The 27,274-nt window shown below is 42.2% G+C and overlaps 1 pseudogene; it reads right to left on the bottom strand.

Annotated features, from left to right (window-relative positions):
• Positions 1–24,231: 24,231 nt before the first annotated feature.
• Positions 24,232–24,358, bottom strand: LOC122438042 (annotated as a pseudogene).
• Positions 24,359–27,274: the final 2,916 nt, after the last annotated feature.

Here is a 27,274-nt window from a genome sequence, read left to right as displayed (position 1 = left end):
CCCCCAAGGGAGTTTCCAAACTGAGACAAGACTGACCCTTAGCACTAGGAAGTACAGTTTCAGCTGGCCATTAGCATGGAAAAGTTCAATAAAACCTTTCAGATTTTCTTTCCCACTGAAGCCCTAAACAGCCTCTCTTTTTGTCAAGTTGGTATATAAATCTTTACCTCTAGCTATTCAGCAGGTTACTCATTATTAAGTACTCCCTCGGGTGAATATAAATAAACCTTGTCTTTTCTCCTCTTAAGCTACTGTCAGTTAATTTGCAGGCTCCTGACTATAAATCTAAGTGGGTAGAAGAAATCTTTTCCTCCCAAAGGCGGTAACCTTATCAGGAGTCACAGAAGACGTAGATGGAAACCAAGTAGCAGGCAATAAAGTTCACCAAGACAGGGAATTCCCTGACGGTCCAGTGTTAGGAGTCAGTGCTTTCCCTTCCAGGGCCAGGGTTTGGTCCCTGATCAGGAACTGCAGCTGCTGCTAAGTCGCTTCAGTCGTGTCTGACTCTGTGTGACCCCGTAAGCAGCAGCCCACCAGGCTCCTCTGTCCCTAGGATTCTCCAGGCAAGGTTACTGGGGTGGGTTGCCATTTGCTTCTCCAATGCATGCATGCACGCTAAGTCACTTCAGTCGTGTCCAACTCTGTGCGACCCTATGGACAGCAGCCCACCAGGCTCCTCTGTCCACGGGATTCTCTAGGTAAGAATACTGGAGTGGGTTGCCATTTCCTTCTCCAACTAATATCCCACAAGTCACCAGGCATAGCCAAAAACAAACAAACAAATTCAGCAAGACAGTGTTTCAAGACCATCATCTGACAAATACTGGTTGTAGTCTGAAACCAATTCTTGCAGGATACACCTTTTCCAAATGTTAAAACAGCAGTACAAAAAAGGGGTGAGGAGATAACAACTGAAAATTGAAAAAGCCCCAACAATTTTAATACACAAATCATTAACCAAAAATTACCTTAATCAACAATGTCAAAGTCTTTCCCCACCCAAAGAAATTTCTCACAAAAGCTAGGAGCCTCAGACAACCTACTTCTGATGATTATACAATAGATGGGTAGTTGTGGAAGGTTTTTTTGTTTATCTGGTTATTGGTTTATTCTGAGATAACTTTTATTAAAAATGAATCAACCTGATCCTTACTTTCTACCAGTGAGTGGGGCCACAAAGTTCTAACAAACAAGCCTACAAAACACCATGCTTAATATAAGCCAGATCCTGCCTCAGGTTTTGATACCATATCTTCACAACAATATCATAAGAGAAGAGTTAGGAAACTAACATCATCCTCAGTTAGACAAATCTCAGAACCTCAGAGCCTTTAATGTAGATACGGGGAAACATCTAGCCTTACTGGCCTGACTCTGCACCCCAAGTCTAACTTTCCCCTTAAAATTTTTGGCTTTAAGTACCACCACAGTAATATCCGAGATGACTGTTTCTTCCTTAATCTGATAGCTCCCTCCCAGAACCAATGTACTTTCCTTGGTTTCCCTGAGCATAGCTCAGAGAATACAAAGCTTTCAAGGAATGTTACTAAATACTAGTAGACTGAAGGACTGGAAAATGGGAAATAAACCCACAGCACTTAAGTAATATAGAGAAACAGGTAAGAATTCCAGAACTCAACTGTTTAGATTTAAATTCTGTCATTTTCTAGCTGTGTGACTTGACCTCTCTGAGCCTTGATATCTTCATCTGTAAAATGATAACTAAATGACCCATCCCACCATCTCATAAAATAACAGCTGGTACACAGCACACAAGTATATATTCAGTTTAGTTTGTAAAGCAAAGGTTTTAGTTTACAGCACAGCTACTTTTCTCCCAGATTCACAAGTTCTGTGCTGTTCTACCCAATACCTGGAGAAACCCAATCTATTCCAAGCAAGAGCTACCCAGGTAAATGCAACTCATTTCATTTTTAAAGATGATAAAACCGAGCCTTATCTACAATTTCAACTATCTAAACTCACCACACTTCAAAGATTCAAGTTCTTTTTTTTAAGAGCAAAAGATAGAAATTGAATAACTTTGTGTAAGTATTCTTAGGTGATATAAAATTCAGAATGTCATCTTTAATTTGAAATTTTCTTTATGAAAGAAAGTGGAAGGAATGGAAAAAAAGCATCTCATTCAATCAAAAAGTTAAAGCTAATAGTATTCCCAGGATGTATTCATCAAATCCAGAACAGAAATTAATTCAATGCAAACTCCTAGAAGTTAGTTTTCAGGAATTATGCAATATACAAATCTACTGTCCATATCACCAAAAGTATGATGGAAAATATGTTAATATTCTTCCATAGGCATATATAGTTGTAATTTAACTGATATCACACACATATATGATCTAACATTGAATCATTTCATAAACAATCCATGTTTCATCCAATGTAACTGTGATAGACTATAAGATCATCTAAAAAAAATTTTGTATCCTACATGTTAGAAAATATTAAGCCTCCAGATGCTTCAATAATACCTTACACTTGTATAGTACTTAAGTTTACAAACCAATTTTTATCTCCATAGTTTCCTTTGAGCCTCATGGCATAGGAGATGGCACTACAACTCAATTTGCACTCATTTTAAAAGAGCAGATAGCATAGGTTTAGAAAATAAAGGTCTCCTGCTCTAGGGGGCAAAGCTTAGCAAGACCTACGTATCCTGACTCCAAATCTGGTACTCTTTCCACTAACACCACAAAAATTTCCTATAAATGGGAAAAACTAACATATTTTATAATGATAAATCCATGCAAGGGCAATGTGCATGTGTCTTCTTTTAATTTTTGTTTTAAAAAGCTGTTTGAGTGAAACAATAACAAATAAAAGCCATAAACTCACAATATTTTTTAAAAGAAAATTCTCAAGGGAATAAGGATACATATATCCTAACCTCTCATGAATCAAAGTGTGAGTCACTCCCTTGCTCCACTTTTTCTCTTTAGAGGAACTAATATTGCCCACTAAATCTAATGAGTTCTTCTTGAAAACCCAGTGGATAATAGCAATGAGCATCACAACCTTGCTTGGGATGAAAGTGAGGATTTATGTATGAGACCAAAAGACCAGCTGATGTATTTAGTAATCTTTCTAGTGTGGTTTTTTTAATTACATGTATCAACAAAGGACTTTTCCTCCCACTTACACAAAAACAGGACCTACCCTATGAAATGGACCTTTGAATATTTCAAACCCAAAACTGAAAAGTTTTACAACTCCCTTCAGTTTCAGCTGAAAAGTTTTAGAGATCTGGTTCAGGTATAGCACTCAGTACTTCTACATGCACTGTGTCTGGTTAGGTTTTCTAGCTATCTAGTGAAAAATGTATTATTATCATCTCTATGTCACAGATGATAAAACTGAGGCACAAGGAGAGTATCCTGCCCAAGATCACAACGAAAGCAGGAGATAGAGATTCAGACCCACCACCAACCCCAAATCTCATGTTCTCTCTTCACTTCTCTCCTTACCCTTAAAATATCCTTACCCAACCACACACCCAACGTCCCTTCAGCAGAGACAGGTTTCCTTTTTCACACATGGATAAGTCTTGGACAAGCAGGAATCTCCTGTCCTTTTCCCAGTTCCCCTGGGAGAAAGGTACACCTCCTTTATCCTTGTCTTTCCAAAACAACAAGGACAATGTCTCCCCGCGGTGCGGACGCCAGTGCAAAGATGGGGAAAGGGATCCTTAGGGGGTAAACTGCCTTGCCAGCTACTGTTTAAACGCCTGTGAAAGATGATCCTTCTGAAATAACTCCTTATTGAAATGAGTCAGAAATGAGTCTTAACTTGTGAAAGTTAATGGGCAATTTTTATGGGCAAGAGTTTCTGGGCAAGTTATGGGCAAGAGAACAAGAAAGCCGAAATCCTATTGAGGGACGGAGCTTTCACTTCTCCCTTTGAAGTTAAAGAGGGCCCCCTTAGGTCTCCACGGAGCGGCTCCCCGCTATCCTTACAGAAAGAAGGAAACTTACCCGCAGCGCTGGGGCTTCGAGACTGCTGGGACTGAGGCATACTCTCTTCACTGTTCAGCACCGGGGACAGCTCCGGACTCGCCAACTTCGCGCGCCCCTCCTGGCTGGGCGCTTCCCGCTGAGCCTCCCAGGCTGCGGGCCGAGTGGCCGCCTCTCCACGCCCTGGGCCAAGCCTCCGGGTCTGGTGGAGCGCGAAAGGGTCTCCGCGAGTAGCGGGGGCAGCCGGAGGCGCCTCGGGCTGGGGCGGCGGCGACGAGCCCAACTGCACCACGGCGTTGCGGGACCGGGACCGCGCCAGCGCTGAGGAGACGGAGCCCATCTCAGGGGGCCGGGCTGGGCCCAGGTGAGCGGCCAAGGCCCCCGATGGGTCCCACACCCCTTGCCTGTCAAAGGTTTACTGTCTTCTCGCGCCGGGGCACCTCCAGCCTCTGCTCCGCCTCTGACTCCGCGGGTGGCAGCCCCTCCTCGGCGCCGGGGAGAAGGAGGACGCTGCAGGGAGGGCTGCGTGCCCACCCCGGGTGGACTGAGGAGGACCCAGGCGGTTTCTGCGCCTGTCTGATGATCCAGGGTGGATGACGACACTTGGAGGGGTCCGTGTGCAGAGGTTGTCCCGAGACTTTACTGGGGATTGGAGGGGAGGAAGAGGAGTGGCATTAAAGGAGAGAGACTTTCTTCCTCTACTTTCTGTACTTTGTTCACCTGGGCCAAAGGACTGGCACCTTCTTCCCGCTCCTGCCGACACTCCTGGGCCGCCACTGTCCCTGGGGAGGATGAAAGGTTTAGCCAAGGCAGAGGAGGAGCCTACATTTGTTTTCTTCTCTTCTCTTCTTAGGGCTAATACCACTACTCTTCCAGGCTGTGCTTTCCTGCAAAGCCAGGCTTGGCTCCTGGCTGTCCCTGAGGAAGGCTTGGCAATCCCCTTCCCAGCATGACTCCTCCCCATGCCCTCATCCTGGAGTGGGGCTGAGGCCAGAGAGGGCAGCCATGGTGTAAGGGGAAGCAACTCTGCTGGTTCTCCTCAGGAAAGCAGGGAGGCAGGCACCAGGGTTTCCTTGAAGGGAACCCAGAGCAATCAGAGACCCTATTAATGGGCCTGCCCTGCTGCCCCCTCCCTTTTCTGACTGCAGTGCAAAGGCGGTGACACCTAACTTGGATCCAGAAGCAGGAAGAACAACCTGGGGTTGCTTCAAGAACTAAAATCCTGTTAATCCAGGAGACACAGGAGGCATGGATTCGATCCCTGGGTCAAGAAGATACCCTGCAGGAGGAAATAGCAACCCACTCCAGCATTCTTTTGGGAAAACCCCATGGACAGAGGAGCCTGGCAGATGACAGACCTTGGGGTTGCAAAGAGTCGGACACAGCTGAGCGTGCACACCCCTTACTTATTCTACTTAAAACCCTGTTTGTTGCTCAGAGAAATTTTAGGTCTTGCCCAAGGTCACAAATGGTTAGTTAGCAATGGAGCTGAATCTTGTGCCTGGGACTACCTTTCTAAACCTAGCCTCCTATCCTCACTGCTTCCCACCTGGAAGTTCTCAGGCATTGAATTGTGAAGCAAGAAAATTGTGAAATATACCAGGGGTCCCTAACCTCACAATCTAATGCTTGATGATCTGAGGTAGACCTCATGGAATAAAAATAGAAATAAAGTGCACAAAAAATGTAAGGCACTTGAATCATCCAGAAACTATCCCTCCTTCTGCAGTCCTTGGAAAAACCGGCTTCCAGGAAACCAGTCCCTGTTGCCAAAAAGGTTGGGGGCCGCTGAAATACACAGCATCTGTGCGAAGGGAGACTGACTTTATCAGGGATGCCTGGGAGCCCTCCTCCCTCAGTGCCCAGCACTGATAAGACTCTGGACACTGTCATCTGTGAAATGGCATACAAATAAGTATGTGAACAGTGGTATTATTATGAAGTTAGCCTCCAAATCAACAAGCTTCAAGATGGGAGGAGGTAAGGACAAGGGTTTTAGGATGCTCAACTGGCATTTAAGTCAGAGGATTAACTGAAATGGAACAGCTATGGCAGACAGGTTCTTTACTACTAGTGCCACCTGGGAAGCTTATTTACACTATTTATGGGTCCAAAACAGCAATCTGTCCTTGGCACTATTTCCTGTGAAGTGGGCAGAAGCTGAAGTCCGAGGTCCTGAGCTAACATCACATGTGGCATCCTCCACCTTTTAGACAAATACACACCATGATCCCCACACCATGCGAGGACCATGAGGAGTGTCTCTCACCTCTGCCAATATCAGGAATCCATCTTCTCAGAGCACACAAAAGGATGCAACTGTGTCTGTCAACCCATTTGGGTGTATGGCTATATTAAACTCTTGATTATTTTTAAGCACTTTTTATTCTTGCTCACTTGATGGACAAACATAAATCCTCTCTCTGGGCAAAGGACCTTTTAGAGAGGGAGCTCTCTGGGCAGATATTTCCTATTCTTGGACCTTGACTTGATTTTTTTCCTGCAAATATGACATAGGCATCATTAGCAATAATGTAACTGTGAGCATGGAAGAAGGTGAGATGTCCTGGGCTTACTTAAGAGTACATACTCCACTTTGGCTCTATCTATTGGGAAAATATATAAACATAAAGCCAGGCTGGATGAGTTACAAGCTGGAACCAAGATTGCCAGGAGAAATATCAACAACCTCAGATATGCAGATGATACCACACTAAAATGGCAGAAAGCAAAGAGGAACTAAAGAGCCTCTTGATGAGGGTGGAAGATGAGAATGAAAAAGCCAGCTTAAAACTCAACATTAAAGAAAAACTAATTAAAGTAAATAAATTAATTTTTAAAAAACTAAGATCATGGCATCTGGTCCCATCACTTCATGGAAAATACATGGGGAAAAGATGGAAACAGGGACAAATTTCCTCTTCGTGGGCTCTAAAATCACTGTGGATGATGACTACAGCTGTGAAATTAGAAGATGATTGCTTCTTGGCAGGAAAGCAAATTTGGACAGTGTGTTAAAAAGTAAAGACATCACTTTGCTGACAATGGTCTGTATAGTCAAGGCTATGGTCTTTCCAGTAGTCATGTACAGATGTGACAACTGGACCATAAAAAAGGCAGAATGCCAAAGAATTGATGCTTTCTAATTGTGGTGCTGGAGAAGACTCTTGAGAGTCCCCTGGACAATAAGCTGATCAATCCAGTCAATCCTAAAGGAGATGAACCCTGAATATTCACTGGAAGGACTGAGGCTGAAACTGAAGTTCCAATACTCTGGCCACCTGATACAAATAGCTGACTCACTGGAAAAGACCCTGAAGCTGGGAAAGACTGAAGGCCAGAAGGAGAAGAGGGTGACAGAGGATGTGACAGTTGGATGGCATCACCGATTCAATGGACATGAACTTGGGCAAAATCCGGGAGAGGATGAACAAGGAAGCCTGGCGTGCTGCACTCCATGGGGTCACAGAGAGTTAAACATGACTTGGCAATTGAACAACAGCAATACTTCTGAATGGAATGGTAAAGAGCTACCCTAAGTTCTCAGCCCCCTCCCAACCCCACCACCGCCTGCCATACTGGCTGACCCAAGCCTTTCCCCAGAACACACACACACCCTCTCCAAAAGGGAGACATAGCTCAACTAAGAGTTTGACTGTTGATGCTGCTGTTGATAATCACATTCTCCCCAGTTCTCCTCTAAGTGGGAAGTGGTAAGCCTGGAAAACTTAAAACAATCTTGTCTTTTTTCTCCTTTCATTTAAAAAAAGAAAAAAAGGACCACATATGGTGAGCTAGAGCTTGGTAAAAGAGGGAGTTGTTAGAGAATATGCCAGCTCTAGGTGATCTCATTCTCAAACCCTTGCCTTTCCTTTTTCAGGCCACTGACCTCTTCAATCAAGGTCAGGAGTACTCCCATCCAGCCAGACTTCCACCAGTGGATGCTCAGGAGAGTGTGCATTAAGGGCCTTGGAAAAATCTGACTCACCCCTCAGCATCCTTCGAGGATATCACAAATTGATTAACTTTGGATCCTGGGAGTTTCACCACTGACAGTGTTGAATATTACCTGAAACAGTAATGGTGGAGAAATCCCCCATCCTTTCATGTCCTGGAAAACAGCTTACAACCAAAAACATCACCCTTTCACAGATGACTTAACTAACACTCAAGAATGTCCCTTTGTTTACTTATGACAAGGGTAAACAGTGACCCTACAAATTCCCATTCTTTGCTTCATAAATGATTAGCTGAACTGTTTCATCTCCACTGATCAGTCAAACCAAATGCTTGTTAACCAAACTGTAGTTAAGCTTCTCTCCTTCTTCCAGGGCTCTGCACTTCGGCCCACTCTCAGCTGGGGCTGAACCAGCATACAGCCCCGCCTGAGAACTGAATTGGACACTCAAATTTGAATGTAATACAATTTTCACTTGTCACAAAATATTATTCTTGTATAAGAATATCAAAAAATATTCTTGACTTTTCCCCAACCATCAAAAAAATGTAAAAATCATTCTTAGTTCTAGGAATAAACAAAAACAGTAGCAGACTACATCTGATCAGTGAACTATCATTTGCCAACCCCTGCTCTGGAAATTCTGATGAAAAACTTTATTGCAGGGAGGAAGAAAATCTCCCTGGTGAAACTTGAGGATCTGTTTGATTGGGAAAGCAAAGTAAATTTACCATTGCTGAGATTTGTTTGGGGATAAGATATTAAATTTATTGAAATTTCAAATACCATTTTTAAAGGGCTTGAGACTTTTTTTTCCTTCAAAAGGAGCATGGGTTCCCATAGGTTACAAAACGCTCCTCACCACAATCACCAGGGTGGCCACTATCAAAAAAATACTCCAGTATCCTTGCCTGGAAAATCTCATGGACAGAGGAGCCTGGTGGGCTGCAGTCCATGAGACGCAAAGAGTCGGACACGACTGAGCGACTAACACAACAATATTGTATTTTATACTATATCTTTGTATTGGCATGGATATGAAAAAAATTGGAACTCTGTGCACTGTTGATAACAATATAAAATGGCCCAGCTGCTATGGAAAATACTGTAGTAGTTTCTCAAAAAGTTAAACATAGAATTATCATATGATGTCCAGCAATACCAATTCTGGGTATGTACCCAAAAGAATTGAAAGCAGAATCTCAAGAAGATTTCCCTGTGCCCAGCAGCATTATTCACAATAGCCAAAAGTCCAACCCAAATGTCCATCAAGAGATGAATGGATAAAGAAAATGTGCTAAACACATTCAGTGAGATATTATTCGGTCTTGAAAAAGAAGGAAATTCTGTCACATGCTATCATATGGATGAACCTTTAGGACATATGCTGAATGAAACAAGTCAGTCACAAAAGACAAATACTGTATGATTTCACTTTTATGAAGTACCTAGAGTTGTCAAGCTACCAGAAACAGAAAGTAGAATGGTAATTACCAGGAGCTGGGGGAGAAAGAGATGGGGAGTTCTTTAATGGGTATAGAGTTTCAGTTTTGCAAGAAGAAAAAGTTCTGGAGATTGGTTGTACAACAATGTGAATTTATGTAACACCACTGACTTGTACACTTATAAATGATTATGATGGTAAATTTCATGCTCTTTGTATTCAACCACAATTTTTTAATCCAATTATTTAAAAGATTCCCTAAAGCAACACAGAATGAACCTGAGCCTTCTTCTAGGTGATAAAATTATATCTGAAGATACCTATTGTGCTCCCACCAATCTTCTCTTTTCCAAGCCAACTGTTGGCTTCATCAGCTCATCCCCATATGACAGGCTGCTCTGGCCCTTTGTTCTCCTCCATTGTGCTGCTTTTAATACTCTCTAGTTGTTGTTTAAAGTTGAATTCCTTTAAAGTTGAATTCCAAGACAGAAGACCATGATCCAGGGGTGGTCTAATCAGGAAAGAATGAGTATCTTGGAACTGTTCCTCTCTATAATCCAGCAACCCCTGGCTTCCATCCATTTGCTTGGAGAACGTCATCTACCAAAATCCCAGAGCTGATCTGTGGACACTACTTTCCCCATATGTTTCTATGCTACTTAATTTCATGTTTTGCCTCAGCTGTTTTAAATTAAACTGAATCACTTCAAAGAAGCAAAGAATGAAAAAAAAAAAAATTAGATTTCTTGGTCTAAGTACAAAAAAAAAAGACCAAATTTGAAAGTCACATGAATCTCCCTTCCCAGTTTTTTCAGCTGTTCTTCTTATGATAAATTTCAACAACTAAGCGTTCTTAGATGAAGACTGAGACAAAAATATCACACACATGACAAATCAGTTTGGTTTAGTGTGCCTGCATTTGACTGGTAGTGGCTGCCTGCAGCACTGTTCTTAGCAGGAACCTGAAGCCATGTGAAGGCAGAGCAGGGAAGATGCAGGGATCTGCCCAAGACAGAAGTAGGAAAAGAGAAGCAAGTACGCCACTGATTTCCCAGCAAGGCCCCATGGGTTTTATTGTGGGTGAATTTCTGCCAAAAGTCCTGTGATTGAAATCTAAAGGCTATTAGCAAGAGTGCTTCAATTGCTCTTAACTGCCATTACCCTATAGTAGGAAATAAAGCTAGGAAAGGAAATCTAATATCTGTAATTCCCTCAGACTTTAAAGGACATCTGCACATATTGGGCTGATTATTCTGTTTTGTCCCCTCCCACCCAGTTTTGAGCAAGTGTCTGAAACAAAAACAACAAACATAATTCTATGATGTTTTTAATTATAGATAATATAAAACATATGTATGTAAAAATATTCTTTCAATTTTATATGAAATTTGTACGTGGGTTGTGTGTATCAATCTATGCTCACTAAGGTAGAAAGACATATACATTATCAGTTCAGTTGCTTAGTCATATCTGACTCTGCGACCCCATGGACTGTAGTACACCAGGTTTCCCTGTCCATCACTAATTCCTGGAGCTTGCTCAAACTCATGTCCATCGAATCGGTGATGCTATCCAACCATCTCATCCTCTGTCGTCCCCTTCTCCTCCCACCTTCAATCTTTTCCAGCACCAGGGTCTTTTCAAATGAGACACTTCTTCACATCAAGTGGCCAAAGTATTGGAGATTCAGCTTCAGCATCAGTCCTTCCAATGAACACTCAGGACTGATTTCCTTTAGGAAGGACTGGTTGGATCTCCTGGCAGTCCAAGGGACTCTCAAGAGTCTTCTCCAACACCACAGTTCAAAAGCATCAATTCTTCGGTGCTCAGCTTTCTTTATAGTCCACCTGTCACATCCACACATGAAAACTGGAAAAACCACATCCTTGACTAGACAGACCTTTGTTGGCAAAGTAATGTCTCTGCTTTTTAATATGCTGTCTAGGTTGGTCATAGCTTTTCTTCCAAGGAGCAAGCATCTTTTAATTTCATGGCTGTTGTCACCATCTATAGTGATTTTGGAGCCCCCCAAAATGTCTTTCACTGTTTCCCCATCTATTTGCCATGAAGTGATGGGGCAAGATGCCATGATCTTAGCTTTCTGAATGTTGAGTTTTAAGCCAACTTTTTCACTCTAGTCTTTCGCTTTCATCAAGAGGCTCTTTAGTTCTTCTTCACTTTCTGGCATAAGGGTGGTGTCACCTGGGTATCTGAGGTTATATTTCTCTGGGCTATCTTGATTCCAGCTTGTGCTTCATCCAACCTGGCATTTCACATGATGTACTCTGCATGTAAGTTAAATAAGCAGGGTGACAATATAGAGCCTTGAAGTACTCCTTTTTTTATTTGGAACCAGTCTGTTGTTGCATGTTCAGTTCCCACTGTTGCTTCTTGACCTGCATACAGGTTTCTCAGGAGAAAGGTCAGGTGGTCTGGTATTCCCATCTCTCAGAATTTTCCACACTTTGTTGTGATCCACACAGTTAACAGCTTTGGCGTAATCTATAAAACAGAAGTAGATGTTTTTCTGGAACTCTCTTGCTTTTTTGATGATTCAACGGAGGTTGGCAATTTGATCTCTGGTTTCTCTGCCTTTTCTAAAACCAGCTTGAACATCTGGAAGTTCATGGTTCATGTACTGCTGGAGTCTGGCTTGGAGAATTTTGAGCATTACTTTGCTAGCATGTGAGATGAGTGCAATTGTGCAGTAGTTTGAACATTCTTTGGCATTGCCTTTCTTTGGGATTGGAATGAAAACTGACCTTTTCCAGTCCTGTGGCAACTGCTGAGTTTTCCAAACTTGCTAGCATATTGAGTGCAGCACATTCATAGTATCATCTTTTAGGATTTGAAATAGCTTAGCTGGAATTCCATTACTTCCATTAGCTTTGTTCATAGTGATGCTTTGTAAGGCCCATTTGACTTCACATCCAGGATGTCTGGCTCTAGGTGACTGATCACACCATCATATACATTATACCATATACCATTTACAAGGACACATAAAATCACAGCAGAAATACATAGGAAAAGGAACAACTAATCGCAATATCTTCTGTATTGCCAGCTGTTATATTTAAACATACTTAGGGTGTTTTATGTTAAGAAGCAAACAATGGCCCCTGAGCCAAATCTGGTCTGTTGCCTGTTTTTATAGTCTTGAGCTAAGAATATTTTTCACAAAGACCCTTAGAGTTAGGAAATGGTTTTTACATTTGTCCTCCTGTCAAGACAATATTCTCAAAGCTTACCCAGCAAAATGATAAATTCATGAGATTTCTTTACTTACTCCTTTTGAAAATTTAAATTCTGCCATTTTTTTTAAAAATGAAATCTTTGGGTCACCGTTGCTTCCACTCTCACAAACCAGAAAATTGGAGGGGAAAAAAAAAAAGCCTTTATAAAAATTAGACTAAGCTAAGATGTACCAGCTTTCTAAAACCAGTCTGTTGATTTTTTGTTATTGTTGTTGATTTTTTTTAGAAACATATTCTTGAATACTGAATGACATCAGCCAATCAGAAATTGCCCTGCCCCCCTGTCCCAACCCCACTTTTCTACCTGGAGCCCTGCTTCTCCCTCCTCATTGTTCTCAGGGCTGCTCCCCTCCTCCGTCCTTCTGGGTCTCACAGATTCCACTGGGCTCACTGAGGTTTATCTATGGCATCCACGACTTTTACATCATTCTATAGGCCAGAGCAACTCGCACAGCCAAACCCAAGTCAAGAAGGCAGGGAATGGTCTTTAAATGCAGTATTCATATAAAGCAACAAACACTGGTGTTATGGGGGAAAAAGAAGGCAGGGAAGTAGGCCCAACCCGAAGGGAGGACTAAAGAACTGGGACCAAAGACAGTCTACCTCACAGCATCTGTCTCTGCCTCTGAACGCTGGTGTAAAAGCATAAGCAAGCTCATGTCACCTGTCCTGCAGCTCCAGCCTCGAGGCTCCTCAAACTCGTTAATAAAGTAGGGCATAGTAGCAAACTGAGTTTGAGAATAGACAGATTTGGGTTTGTTGTCTAGTTCTCGTCATGTGTACCACTGAAACCTTGGGCAAGTTACTTAACCTTTCTCTGACCCTCATTGGTTTCATCTATAAAAGAGAGATAACAATTGTCTTCTTTACATGTAAAACATGACATGTTTTATCAATTAGGGTATAACAGGAAGGAGGCAGCACCTCCAAACTGGACAATATAAGTGATAAACAAAGGGCCTCCTATGGCTGATTCATGTTGATGTTTGACAGAAAACAACAAAACTCTGTAAAGAAATTATCCTTCAATTAAAAAATAAATAATTTTTCTAAAAAATGGTCTCATCTACAAAGGTGTGGGCAGAGTATAGAAAAACCAAGAAGAGGGAATGGTTAGGCAGACCAGTGGTTAAGACTCTGCACTTCCACCACAGGAGGCACAGGTTCAATCCCCGGGAGGGGAACTAAGACCCTGCATGCTGTGTGATGAGGCCAAATAAAGAAAAACCAAAAAGGGAGAGCATAGTATCCCAGGATCAGCAAAGGTAGGAGAGACAGACCACTCAGAGGCCTGAGAGTCAGGCAAGGGAGCAGCTACCCAACCCCAGAGCTGTGGTCAATCTGGACTGAGTTTGAGGAGAATACCCCCACCTCCTCCTCTTCCTTCACCTTCCCTCCTACCAATGTCTCCCACTGATCAAACCCAATGGGAAGCCAGAAGACAAAAGCCTGTTGATGCAATGAAGACAGGACAGCCTCCTAAACTAGGCTTGGTCAGTTTAATAAAAATACAGGAGCCCAGATATATTTAAATTTCAAATAAACAGGAAATACCTTTCTAATATAAGTATGTCCCAAATATTACATAGGACATACTTATACTAAAAAACTGTTTACTAAACTTCAGATTCAAATTTAACTAGGCCTCCTGTATTTCATCACATCCCAGGGTACAGCACAGGATGAAGAAGAGTGATAGTACCAAGTCCAGCTGCTTTGGCCGCTGAGTGGGTTATTGCAGCCTTATCACTCACCTCGCCTGGTCCAAGGATGGGAACTTCATCATGTCCAGCTCTGGTGACTATGAGATCCTTCACTAGGGGCTGGAGGCTGACAAGGGATCACTATGAGAGCTGAGACCCGGAGAGGGCCACCTACACCTGCGTGCTGGGCTTCCATGGCTATGGCATGTGGCCAGATAGCTGGGATAGAACGGATGTCAACTTTATGAGCGACTTCCCCAACCAGCGTGGAGGCTGTGGACAACTGCTTCTGCAAAGTGCACCACTTCCAGTACCTTTGCGCATGCGCCAAGGCACCAAGCCTTGTGGTCCATAGTCATGGCAGCCACGTGACTAGCGTGCAGTTCACGCATGATGACTTGCACCTGGTCGCGCTGGGCGCACCTGGGAGGCAAGAACATCAGCAGCTTCCAGTGGGGGATGCTGAGCGCTAGGGGCCGGTGTCTGCCACACCCTCTCGAACCGCCTCGATGTCCCCAGCTTCCTCTCTGGAAGTCAGACCACTGCAGGGTGGCCCCGCCCCACCCAAATCCCTTAAGACCTGGCTGACCACATGCTTGCGTTTCCCTGGAGAGTGCAAACACACACATAGTGTGTGTGTTCCCTGTACACACATAGTACAGACCAATGGTTGGTCCAGGCAGCCCCAGCCTGGGCCCTGACTCTAGGTGCCTGCTGAGTGAGGATAAACCAAAATCAAAGTCAAAAAAATAAAAGTGGAGGTGGTTGGGTGAGGTGGGTGTGGACAGGGGCTCTAGAGTGCAAAATAAACAGTGCTCCTATGCCTTTTGTTACTGATCCTATTCTACCGGTTTCCTTTTCTTCTTGTTGGTTCTGAGTTTCTCAGGGTAGTGTTTGTTTTTATCAGTAGTAACTAGTGAAAAACACCAGGAATGGCCATGAAAAAGAAATGCCCTCCCACCTATTGATGAAAGAAACCTCCCCAAGACAGGCCTCTCTTCCAGCTGCAGAAAGGCAAGCAGGACTCTCACAAAGTTGCCCTTGTGGATGGCTTTTCTAACAAGTCTTCTAAGACACTCAGACTATGAAAATGAACTTTCACCTCTTAAAATCTGTAACTCTACTTTCACTTCTTGAAATATGATCTTTCTTAATAATGTATTGCTCGTGTAATGATATTTAAGTTGATATCTGTGTTTTTTAGAAGGTACAAATATTTGAAAATTTTCCTTAAGCCAGGAAAAGATTGATGGCACTTTCCATTTCTCCCACATGCACAAGTTAAAATCAAACCGATGCCTCTGGCTAGATTTTTCTACTTAAAGAGTTTTAATGTCTGTATTAAGATTAATAGTAATTATAGTCTCATTGTGAAAATTAAATGGGCTAATCTCTGAGAAGTAGTTAACAATTAATCATGATGAACTCACTCCAGACTAGCTATCAAAATCCCAAACTAAGATTTGTGTACCTGTCCATTAGAATAGAAACTCATAAAGTGGAACAAACAAACGTAAGAGGGAACTTACACGTGGCCAGTATGGGGCAGGCCCAGGGCCCAGCCCTGGGGGAGAGAAAAGTCAGACTGAGGAGCCTGGTCCCCAGTGCCTGTCTGGGAGGCTCCATCAAGGGCATGAAAAGCCCAGCAGGAAGGCAAAAATGGTGACCAAGAAGCTATAAGAAGCTGATATACACAAGGACAAGCCAGCAGACCACATCTGACAACAGGAAGTTGGGGATCTTCTCTTCTAAAATAATTTATACAATCATAAGTTATATTATAAACTAAAACCAATTTTTTAACATTCTTCAGTGTTTTTGCATCTGTTAGCTTGTATTATTATTTTACCTTCTTTGGAACATTTTAAGGAATTTTAAACAAAGTCATCTAATGATTCTTCAGTCAATGTGCTTTATAACGATAATAATCATAGAGAGTCCCCCTTAAGCACTTCCTATGAGCTGGGGGATTTGGTAAATGCAGCACTTAGCTGATTGTTCAGGGCAGGGCTTCTGATAATGTCCTAGATTTGAAGCCCAGCTCCACAATTAACAGCTGGGTGATGTTGGGAGATGATCTCACATCTCCATTTTTTTAGGTTCTTCTTCTGTGAAATGGGTGAAGATAGTAAGAAATTTGCCATTGAACTCTCTCTATAAAATGCTGGCCATAGTAAAATATCAACACCTGTTAGCATGTCACTTTATCGTCGTCATCATTGTAACACAGCAAGGGTCAAGCTTGGATTAATCCCATTTTATGGACAAGGAAACGGTTTAGGGGGATTAAGCTACCTGTCCAAGTTTATGAAGGTTCAAATCTAGGTCTCTCTGACTCAGACCCACGCATGTTCTTAACCACTGTGCTATGTCAGACTCCCACCATTTATCAAATCTGCAGCATTTTGAAAATGACAGAGGTGGTTTAGATCTGTGTGCGTTTGCTTTGTCTATTTTTTAACATTTGAAGAACTCTTTTGCCAGTTTGTCTAACAGGCTATTTATTCAGAATAGAAGTAGGGTCACAGCAGACGATGAAGCCATGGCCTGACGACCAAAGGACAAGTCACCAGCTCCATTGTTTGAGGAGGGGGCTGGGTCCCGACCCCCAGGGGGAGACCCAGGGGCAGCTTAACCATATCATGAGGTCAAAGCAGGAGAAACAGCAATGCCCACCTGAGACCAGGGCATTTCCACTTCCTCTGGTCCCCGCAGTAACAATTAAATATAGGTGTAATTACCCAGCAACATGGAAACTGTGAGATAGAAATGTTAAATGACTTACCCTTTAAGTAAACGCGGTAGCAGGACTTGTACTAGAGCTTAAGACGTGGGGCATGGAGGAAAAGAAAGAAGGGGCAGAGAGCACAACAGAGAAGACCTCAGAGGGGACTGGGATGGTTGCAGGTGGAGCACTGTGTCTACACTAGTGAGCTGTGGGGAGCTCCAGGAGTTTTGTCTAGGCTGAAGGGATCCCAGCCAAGCAGAACACACCCAAGTCCAACTGAGTTTGAGCTGCCTCTGGGCTCTCCCTCCAAGCGAGGGGCTGCTGCTCCAGTCAGCAAATGCCATTCTCCACAGGAGGCAGGAGCGTAGATGGAGGTGAAGGATGGAGAGAGAGCTCTGTGGGGACCAGACCCCAGCATGCTACCTGGCAACCAGAGCAAAGCCTAAACAACCCCAGATCACTATCTCAATTCTGCAGCTGCCTCAGGCTGCGACTTGGAAACTCCGACTCTGCACTCCAGGCGAGGACAGTGAAGCATCTGACTTCATCTAGCCTGTAAACAAAGTGGGGAAAAAACTTGGGTTCTGTGTCAGCTGCATGTATCAGGAAAACTGACTAACAACAGGGCTTGCTTAACCACAACCGTGTGGAACCAGGAGACTGGACACAAAAGCTTATCAGCGGGGGAGCTTTGCTTTCCAGACCCACGCCCAGCTCTCAGGCGAGTGGGCATCTGTCCTCCGGCCCTGTGTTTCCATGTGGCCCGAGTGAGTGAGCTTAGTGGGAGAGCGCTACACTGTCAGGACCCAACTAACCCTTCCAGTCCCTGCCTTGTCCATCCTCGGCCGGCCGCCTCAAGGCTTGATTGACTTCCCGGGAGTGGCCAGCATTGTGCTAGGTCCTGGCTACTGTGGACAAAGCAAGTTTCCTCCCCTCCTGAGGAAAAAAAAAAAAAAAAATCCCTTTCCAGCCGGTGCTTTCTTTTATTTGCAGCTCTGGGTTCCTGCTTCCTCCTGTAGCAAAGTTTCATCCAAGAACAGACTGTGTCAGTGGCTGCAACTGCCTCATCTCCCGTCACCTTTTAAGATTTTTTTTTAAATTTACAAATAATGGGGAAAAGTAAAACAAAAGAAAACCACACATGTATTTATTTATCTCACCTAAGAAAATTTCTGGAGATAGGTAGTTCCAAGGTTGTTCTGCTTTTCTGCGCTTGTGTTGGCCGTCTTCTCAGGGTCACAAGATGGCTGCCAAAGCTCCAAGCATTGCATCCTCACATAATAACGGTCCAAGCAGGAAGAAGGGGCTAGTGGGAAAGGGCTTTCTCTTAGTGCAGACCTCTCTTTTATTAGAGAAAAAACTTGTCCCTAGAAATCGCATAGCAAATGTCCCCTCCTATATCCCACTGGCCAGAACCAGGTCATATGCCCAGTTCCTTAAACCACTAGTGTAGAGAAGTGAGATCCCATGATTAGCTTAAGTCAATCCTGATTCCTCACCTGGGGCTGGGAAATTGTGTCCCAAACAACACTGGGCTTTTCTGTATGGCACAGGGAGCTCAGCTCGGCGCTCCGTGATGGCTAGTGGGGCGGGAGGGAGGGACGACAGGGAGGAGCATGTACACATTTCATTTGTTGTACAGCAGAAACTAACGCAACATTATAAAGCAACTATACCCCAACTGGCAAAAAGAAAAGAAAAAAAACAGGTTTCTTTTAACAAGATTAGGCAAGCAGCAGTGGCTCTATCTCCTACTCCCAATCTACCCGTTACCCTTCCCAAGAATTCGGTCCTTGATTAACCAAACCCAAGTTCTTCTTAATGAGTAGGGAGGCACTTTGTGTGAAAACCTGTGTCTGCTAATTATACCACAGAAGTTCTTCCCACGAACATTACTCATAGCACCCAGGCTCTGCTCTCCTCACATCCAAAGACTTGGCAATTGTGATACATCCTGCTGCTGCTGCTGCTGCTGCTAAGTCGCTTCAGTCGTGTCCGACTCTGTGCGACCCCATAGACAGCAGCCCACCAGGCTCCCCCGTCCCTGGGATTCTCCAGGCAAGAAGACTGGAGTGGGTTGCCATTTCCTTCTCCAATGCATGAAAGTGAAAAGTGAAAGTGAAGTCGCTCAGTTGTGTCCGACTCTTCGAGACCCCGTGGACTGCAGCCTACCAGGCTCCTCCGTCCATGGGAATTTCCAGGCAAGAGTATTGGAGTGGGTTGCCATTGCCTTCTCCGTTGATACATCCTAAAACAGACCAATTCCTCAGCAAATGGACTGGTCATAGATCTTTCACTAAACAGTCCTCAGAAGCAGACACACAGGAGTGGAGAACCTCAGTACACAGCCCTTCACACCAACAATTCTCCCTGGAAAAACCCCTCCAGACCTACTTCTGGTGTCTCACCACCTCCCATCTTTGCCCTTCCTTCACACATCCTCTGTAGAAATTACCCTAAGCAATCTCTTACCTCCAGCCTACTTTATCCACTCAGTCAAAGGCTCAATAGCCATTCTTGGGTTTGTAACCAAATAGTATTCCTCAAGCAAAGCATTTAAAATTATTCAGTATTATAGATGTTGATAAGTAGGATGAAAGGAGAGCAAGGGATAATGGGTGGAGAGTAAGCTGAGTAATTTCTGATTGGTAATATGGTAAGGAGAGTGTTGATTATTATATCTTCAGGCAACTGTTTGTTTTTTAGGTCACCTAAGAGTAGCTATCTTCTGTGATTAAAATTCCTGTCTTTGTAAGATAAAAAATATATACACCCCAAATAGCAAGTCAAAGTCAGTTCAAGTTGTCATACCTTATTTTTATTAACCCTAATTTCATGTTCAAACTTTTTCTATACAAGTGTGTGTGTGTGTTAAATATAAAGATTAGCCAAATGGACCCAGTTCCCCAAATCTCTCAAGACCTTGCTATGATGAAACCAATGTCACAGGCGTCTGTCTCACACAGACAGCCAATTACTGGAATCCCTGAAGAATCTCAGTGGTACCTGAGGGTTTGCCATGCTTCCTTTCCATCTGGTGAGATTCAGGCAGAACATGCAGGGGATAAAGTAAATGAGGTGTTCAAAGATCCATTGACTCTAGTCAGCTGAGAGCTGAGGCTGACAGCTCATGGAGGGGTGCACTTGCTACCTTACTGAAGATAGAAACCAAAGTTGAACCAAATCGCTGGGGCCATTCACTGAGTTTTCTTCTTCTTTGTTTTGGCTGCACCACATGACATGTGGGATCTTCCCCATAGGGATCCAGCCCCTGCCCCCTAATTTGGCAGCTTAGAGTCTTAACCACTGGACTGTCCTTTTTTAATTAAAAAAAAAAAAAAAAACTTTTTATTTCTAAGATGCCTTCCACTTTGTCCATATGGCAATTCAGAAAAAAAAAAAAAGTCAGAAGTCAATCTGGCTGAAATTAGAATCACTGATCTTTGTTTGGAGAGTGATTTGGTGAGTATGCATCTCAGCATGCTCCTTCACCTGAGATGTAGGATAAGGTCTATAAGATGGAGAAAGTTCCAATTTCATATTTAGAAAGTATAATAGGAACTGCAAAGAATTGATTTAATTCACTTCATTATCTGTCTAGTTCTATATCTTCAAGTGTTTTAAGGCAATAACTTTTTAATGCAGTGGTTTAGAACTTGAGAGTGTTTGTGGAAGTTCCATTTACTGGTAATTTTCCTTCTGCTCTTATTTTTGACTGTCAATTTCTAGAATTTATGTTGCCCTTAAAAATTTCACGGCAGTGCCTTTTGGAGGTGTAGTGTGGGTTTAAGGTATTTCATGAACAGTTCCATTTAAAACATTGTAAGAGAGTCGTGTTGGTTTTCTGTGTTTTCTGTTGGAGTACAGTTGCTTTACAATACTATGTCAGTTTCTGCCGTACAGCCAGGGAATCAGCTATAGGTAAACACAATTGGATTTCCTTCCCATTTATGTCACCACAGAGCACCAAGTAGTTCCCCGTGCCATATAGTAGGTCCTCATTAGTTATCTATTTTATACATAGTCTTGTACATATGTCAATCCCAACCTCCCAGTTCATCCCATCCCCCACCCCCTGAGAATTTCTCAAACAGTGAATCTGGTTGCCCTCTAGGCAAGCTGCTCTCATCCAACAATTGTGTAACTGTGAGTGGTGATGGGGCTTCCCTTGCAATGCAATGGACATTTCCACTGTTGACCATTCTGAGTAGAGGAGCCCTCAAAGGAGACAGAAGAAGAATATTCAGAGAAGGAGTAGGATCAGGAGAGACCAGGACAGGCAACCAGAAGAAGGCAGATGTTGGTCAACAGTGCAACCACCGGGGAGAGGTCCAGCAAGAATATGATTCAGTACACCCATATGTTCTAGAAACTGCCCTTTGTGGCGTGTGTCAGTGGAAAGATGGAAGCAGAAATCATATTATCTGGCTATAAAATGAAATGGGGATATAGAATTTTAAAGATTGGTTGTGGTTTTATCTTTTGAAGGAATAAAGTTCTATTATGGAAATAGAAAGGGGAGAAGCGTGAGAAGACATTGTGTAGTATAGGCTGTCATCTCCCGGAGAAAATCAGCTCTGTTGTCATGTAGGAAGAGCCCTGGATTTGGAGGGCTCTAAAAACTTAGATTCAAATCTTGGTTACCAGATTGGGGGCTTGTTTTCCAATCTCTTTAGACCTTAGTAAAATGGGGATAGTAATACCTCAAAATAACACTCAATGACATAATCTTTATTTAAAAAAAAAAATAGTACAAAGCCTACCATATACTATCTGCCTAATGTGTGTTATCTTCAGCCTCAGAGAGAGAGCAGCTACTACCCTAGGTAATCAGGTCAATGATCTTGACAAATTCCCATTGCATTCCTTGGGGTTTCTATTTCATTTTGTTTTTATTAATGTATGCTGGCTGAGTGGGGTTTTAGAAGCAAAAAGTAAGAGCACACCGTCCAAATGCTTCAAACTCTTTGTTAGTAAGAATCTGTTTCAGGATCCGCGTCTAAAGAAGGACCTGGGAGATGATCCTGCTCTGCTTTGTTTTGATTTACCTTACTGAACAGCAAGGCCCAAAAAGGAGATCGCAGAGCAGACTCTAGACACCAGGACCCCTGAAATTGGTCCACTGCCCTTTCCACCTCATAAAATAGACCCTGTGTGAACAGCTTCCTTGTATCGCCAAGGAAACAAAGCAGCAAAGAACCAAAGTAGTTTGCAGTAGAATTGATGCAAATCCCGTGCCTCCGGTGCCTCCTAAACTAACCTGCCTCCTACCACCCTCCCCCCAACCCCCCAACTTCCACCTAGCACCCAAAGGAAGAATTAACTACTTGGAATAGACCACTTTAGGTTTCTTTTCTGTACTAAAGAGGGGAAAACGACTGCACTTTCTCTCCTCTAGACAGCATCCTAATTTGTCTCCACTTAGCCATAGAGCTCAGGACAAGAACCTTTGAAATTAATGATGCTTTTCTGAGAGTAATTGCTTCTGCTGTAATCACATGCTAGTTCTTGCTGCCCACGGGGCTCAGCATTAAGACTGCCTAAAGGAATCAGCAAATTGCCCGAAATGCACTGCTCTCAAGCTTCCAGATTGCTTAATACATGAGGATGAGTCACCCTAAGCCAGGCAGTCACCTCACTCACATCCCTTATAATGTGGGCTTGCAGGTCAATATGCTCCCTGGGGCGGGGACATATGTATACCTATGGCTGATTCATGTTGATGTTTGGCAGAAACCAACAAAATTCTGTAAAGCCATTATCCTTCACTTAAAAAATAATTAAATTTTTAAAAATATGCTCCCTGGGAGGCAAATTAAAATATGGGGCTGAGAAAACTAGGGACTTGGATTTTAAAAAAACAAAACAAAACTGTCCTGTATTTCTTTTACTGGTAGTAGAATTCACAAAACTTATAATTAGCCATTTTAAAGTATACAGTTCAGTAGCGTTTTATTTACAAAATTGTGCAAACACCAATTCTCTCTAGTTTCAAAACATTTCATCACCCCATAAAAAAAACACCCTGTACCCATAAAGCAGTCACTCCCCATTCTCCCCTACCTCCATCTCTGGTAACCCATAATCTGCTTTCTGTCTCTATAGGTTTTCCCAAATCTATGGATCTGTCTATTCTGGATACATCATATAAAAGAAATCATGCCTTACATGCCTGGTATCGTTTCATGTTTTGAAAACATGTAATGTTTTCAAGGTACATCCATGCTATAGCAGGTATCAGCACTTCATTCCTTTTCGTGACTGAATAATATTCCATTGTACAGATAATTTTCTGTTCATCTATTGCTGGACATGTGGGTTGTTTCTACCTTTTGGTTATCATGGCTAATGTTGCTCTGAACATTTTTGTTTAATCTCTGTGGATCCCAACAGTTTTTGATACACCTCTTAGCCCCTTCAGCTCATTGAGATCACTTGACTAGAACAACTTTACCAGAAACCCCCAGTAAGAAGAAATAAAATATTCTTAAGAAGAAAGGGATGTTCTTTTTGTCATTTTATTTTCGCTTGCTACATGATTTTACTGCAAATGCCTAGCATGGTATTAGAAGAACTTCATATTCCAAACAGACTCAATAGTGTCACTATTTCTGGATATTGTTGGCATGTAATATCATATGAACACCTGTAAATTGATTAACATAATGTAACTTTGGTTTCAATTATTTTTTCATGTTCATATTTTCCTAACTCCCTTGTTTAACTAGATAAAGGTAGAGTCTCTGTGCATTCAACAGAGTCAGATGTGACCAGAAAATGTGATTAGTCTCACAGATTCTGGATCAGCGAGGAGCAAGAGATAGGGAAACAATGAGACCTGCTGTTCACAGACAATCTTTATCAACAGGGTTGGATTAAAACCCTCCAATCTCCTTAAAAATTTGGCCCCTGAATATGGCCAAATCCAGCCTAATTAATTCACAAATGTGTATAAAATACCTTAAAATACAAAAGTAATGTTAAGTAATGAAGGAGCAATAAATTTAAGCCAGGGAAAGACAATACAGATTGTTAAGTCATATATTCTGTCTGAGAATCATTTTTTTCCCAAGTTCATAATTTATAGTACAAATTGAGTATCACATGATGAGTTAACATTAGCTTCTCTAGGCATTGGAACTTAAATGAGGTACAATTTAAACCTGTTTATGTTGCTTTCATAGCTGGAGGTTTTTTAAACCTCAACTTGAAGGAAGATAAGACCATCAAAGCAACGAAATATTTTTTTAATATCCGTGAAATGGAACTGGGCATCAGTTTTTGGACCTGCCATGATTTCAACCTTGCAAAAGGTAGAAATTCCACAGGCTGTATCTTTCAACATAGGCAGCTCTCCCTCTCAAGGATCATTATTTTAAAACTAGTTCAGTGTATTCTTAAACTCTAAATATCTCAAAGCAAAATGTTTACCTCTAAATGAACTGGTTTTAGCCACACCAGCATGTCTGTATCTGAATGTCAAGATGTCTTCATAAACAGGTCAAAAACTACATTTCCATTTGTGCAAGGAAAGAAATCCAAATGCAGAACTCATATAATTCTCAAAAATAGTAACTATTACCCAGTTTTAATACATGATCCTTTTATCATGCTAAGTTAATTCTTTCTAGATATAAGTTGTACTGTAAAGCTTATCAGACTAAAATAAAGTCATTTGAAAACTTTTTTAAGGTACTGTATAGTATACCAGTTCTGCACACACACACACGCACACACACACACACACACACACAAACTTAAAGAAATTTGGTAGCTTCACTTTTAAACTCTTATTATACGAGTCTAAAACTCTTCCCCGATGGCCGGAGCAGTAAAGAATTCACCTGCAATGCAGGAGACACAGGAGATGCAGGTTCTACCCCTGGGTTGGGAAGATCCCCTGGAGAAGGAAATGGCAACCCACTCCGGTATTCTTGCCTGGAAAATCCCATGGACAGAGGATCCTGGTGGGCTACAGTCCATGGGGTTGCAAAAGAGTCAGACATGACTTAGCGACTAAACCAAAACTCTAAATGTGATTCAAATCTGTTTGATCCATATTTTTGATTTTCAACTCACAGAATTGAGATCAGGATGTATTTTCTTCCTTTTTAAAGATTTGGAGGAATGAAGGTTCCTAGGCTTTCTCCACTTAAGCAAATCCCCTCCTCTCTCTCTGACCTGAATTATTATTTAAGTTGAATGTACACTCAATCTGTATAAAATGTTCAATCCTCTCTTCAGCTGTGTAGGCAGTATGGGGTCTCACTTAGGAAAATGTGGTAAACTGCCAGTTTATGAATAACAAAATCCTCAGTGAGTTTTTCCCCACCATTGTTTTTACTTTGGGTTATTCTTGAACAATATCCTAATGAAACAATTAAGGTTCATTTATTAGTACTTTCTTCTTGACATTCTCCAATTATATTTTTTCAGATAAAATCTGATAGCTAAAACAATCATTTTCCTGAGAGACTTGATACTTCAGAATACCAAGAGCGATGCATATTTAACATGAAAGAACTAATCAGACACAGAAAGAAAGCAGAGGAGTAGTGTTTGTGCATTTGGAGATATTCATAACAAAGTCGTCTATTTCTTATATGAAACGGCAAAATAAAGTAACAGACTGCATATATTCTAATGGATTCTGATAGTCTTTATTTTAGGGGAAATTCACAAAATAAAATTAAAGAGGGAAAAATGAAGGGTAGAAGCTAAAAAATATAATGTAAAAGAATAATATGGAAGGACATATTAAAATGCATCTCAAAGAGCTAGGCAATTCTGTACATCTTCCAGTTTCAATTTGCAGCTCACTAAGACAGTCAGAATTTGCTCACCAATTTGATGATAAGTTTAAAGCAAGTAGCTCTATTGCTGTACATAACTTTGGAATTTTAAGATTTAGAACTTCAAGTAAGTGTGAGTAGTTATCATGTGCTTTAAGAAGTGGTGGTTTAAAAGTTATGATGTTTTCACAGTAGAGTTAAAGGCAATTCAGAAAACTGCATTTACTTATAATCACGTCACCACTGATTATTCTAATTCATGTGAGAAAAGAAATGAGTCATTGGCCATTTTTAGCTAAATAAAGTTTGGTTCAAATTAAGCAAAACAGTTAAACTGGTTTATTTGACCCTGAAAGTCAACATTCCAGGTATTTCATGATGCCCTAATGTTCATTCGAAATAAAGTCCTAATTATTCAAATGTTCATAATATTATTATTACATGTAAACTAGTATATGTACATGCCTCTTGAGAAAGTTGTATGCAGGTCAGGAAGCAACAGTTAGAACTGAACATGGAACAATAGACTGGCTCCAAATAGGGAAAGGAGTACATCAAGGCTGTATATTGTCACCCTGCTTATTTAACTTATATGCAGAGTACATCATGAGAAATGCTGGGCTGGAGAAAGCACAAGCTGGAATCAAGACTGCCGGGAGAAATGTCAATAACCTCAGATATGCAGACGATACCCCCTAACAGCAGAAAGCAAAGAGGAATTAAAGAGCCTCTTGAGCTGGAGAAGTAAATGGCAAACCTCTCCAGTACTCTTGCCTGGAGAATCCCCTGGACAGAGGAGTCTCATGGGCTACAGTCCATGGGGTCTCAGAGTTGGACACGATGGAGCAACTGACACACACACAAAATTGAGATACTTGACGGTGCAAGGGCACACTTTATCTACTCTCCAATCTCCTGAAGGAAGCAGGATGGGGCAGGCAGCACCTGGGAGACAGGGTGACTCCCCCCACCCCCATCCCTTCTGGAAGTCTTGGGGCCTCAGTGCCTGCAACAGCTGTCCTTGGGCAAATAAAAGACCAAATTGTTTACTGGCAGTAAATAAGTAAATAAAGAGCCTCTTGATGAAGGTGAAAGAGGAGAGTGAAGAAGTTGGCTTAAAACTCAACATTCAAAAAACTAAGATCATGGCATCTGGTCCCATCACGTCATGGCAAATAGATGGGGAAACAGTGGAAACAGTGGATGACTTTATTTTTCTGGGCTCCAAAATCACTGCAGATGGTGATTGCAGCCATGAAATTAAAAGACGCTTGCTCCTTGGAAGAAAAGCTATGACCAACGTAGACAGCATATTAAAAAGCAGAGACATTACTTTGCCAACAAAGGTCCGTCTAGTCAAGGCTATGGTTTTTCCAGTAGTCATGTATAGATGTGAGAGTTGGACCATAAAGAAAGCT

The sequence above is a fragment of the Cervus canadensis genome, chromosome 3 (genome assembly GCF_019320065.1).
Source record: "Cervus canadensis isolate Bull #8, Minnesota chromosome 3, ASM1932006v1, whole genome shotgun sequence".
Taxonomy (NCBI): domain Eukaryota; kingdom Metazoa; phylum Chordata; class Mammalia; order Artiodactyla; family Cervidae; genus Cervus; species Cervus canadensis.
Note: the sequence above shows the minus strand (reverse complement) of the source record. Positions and strands in the feature narration are given on the sequence as shown.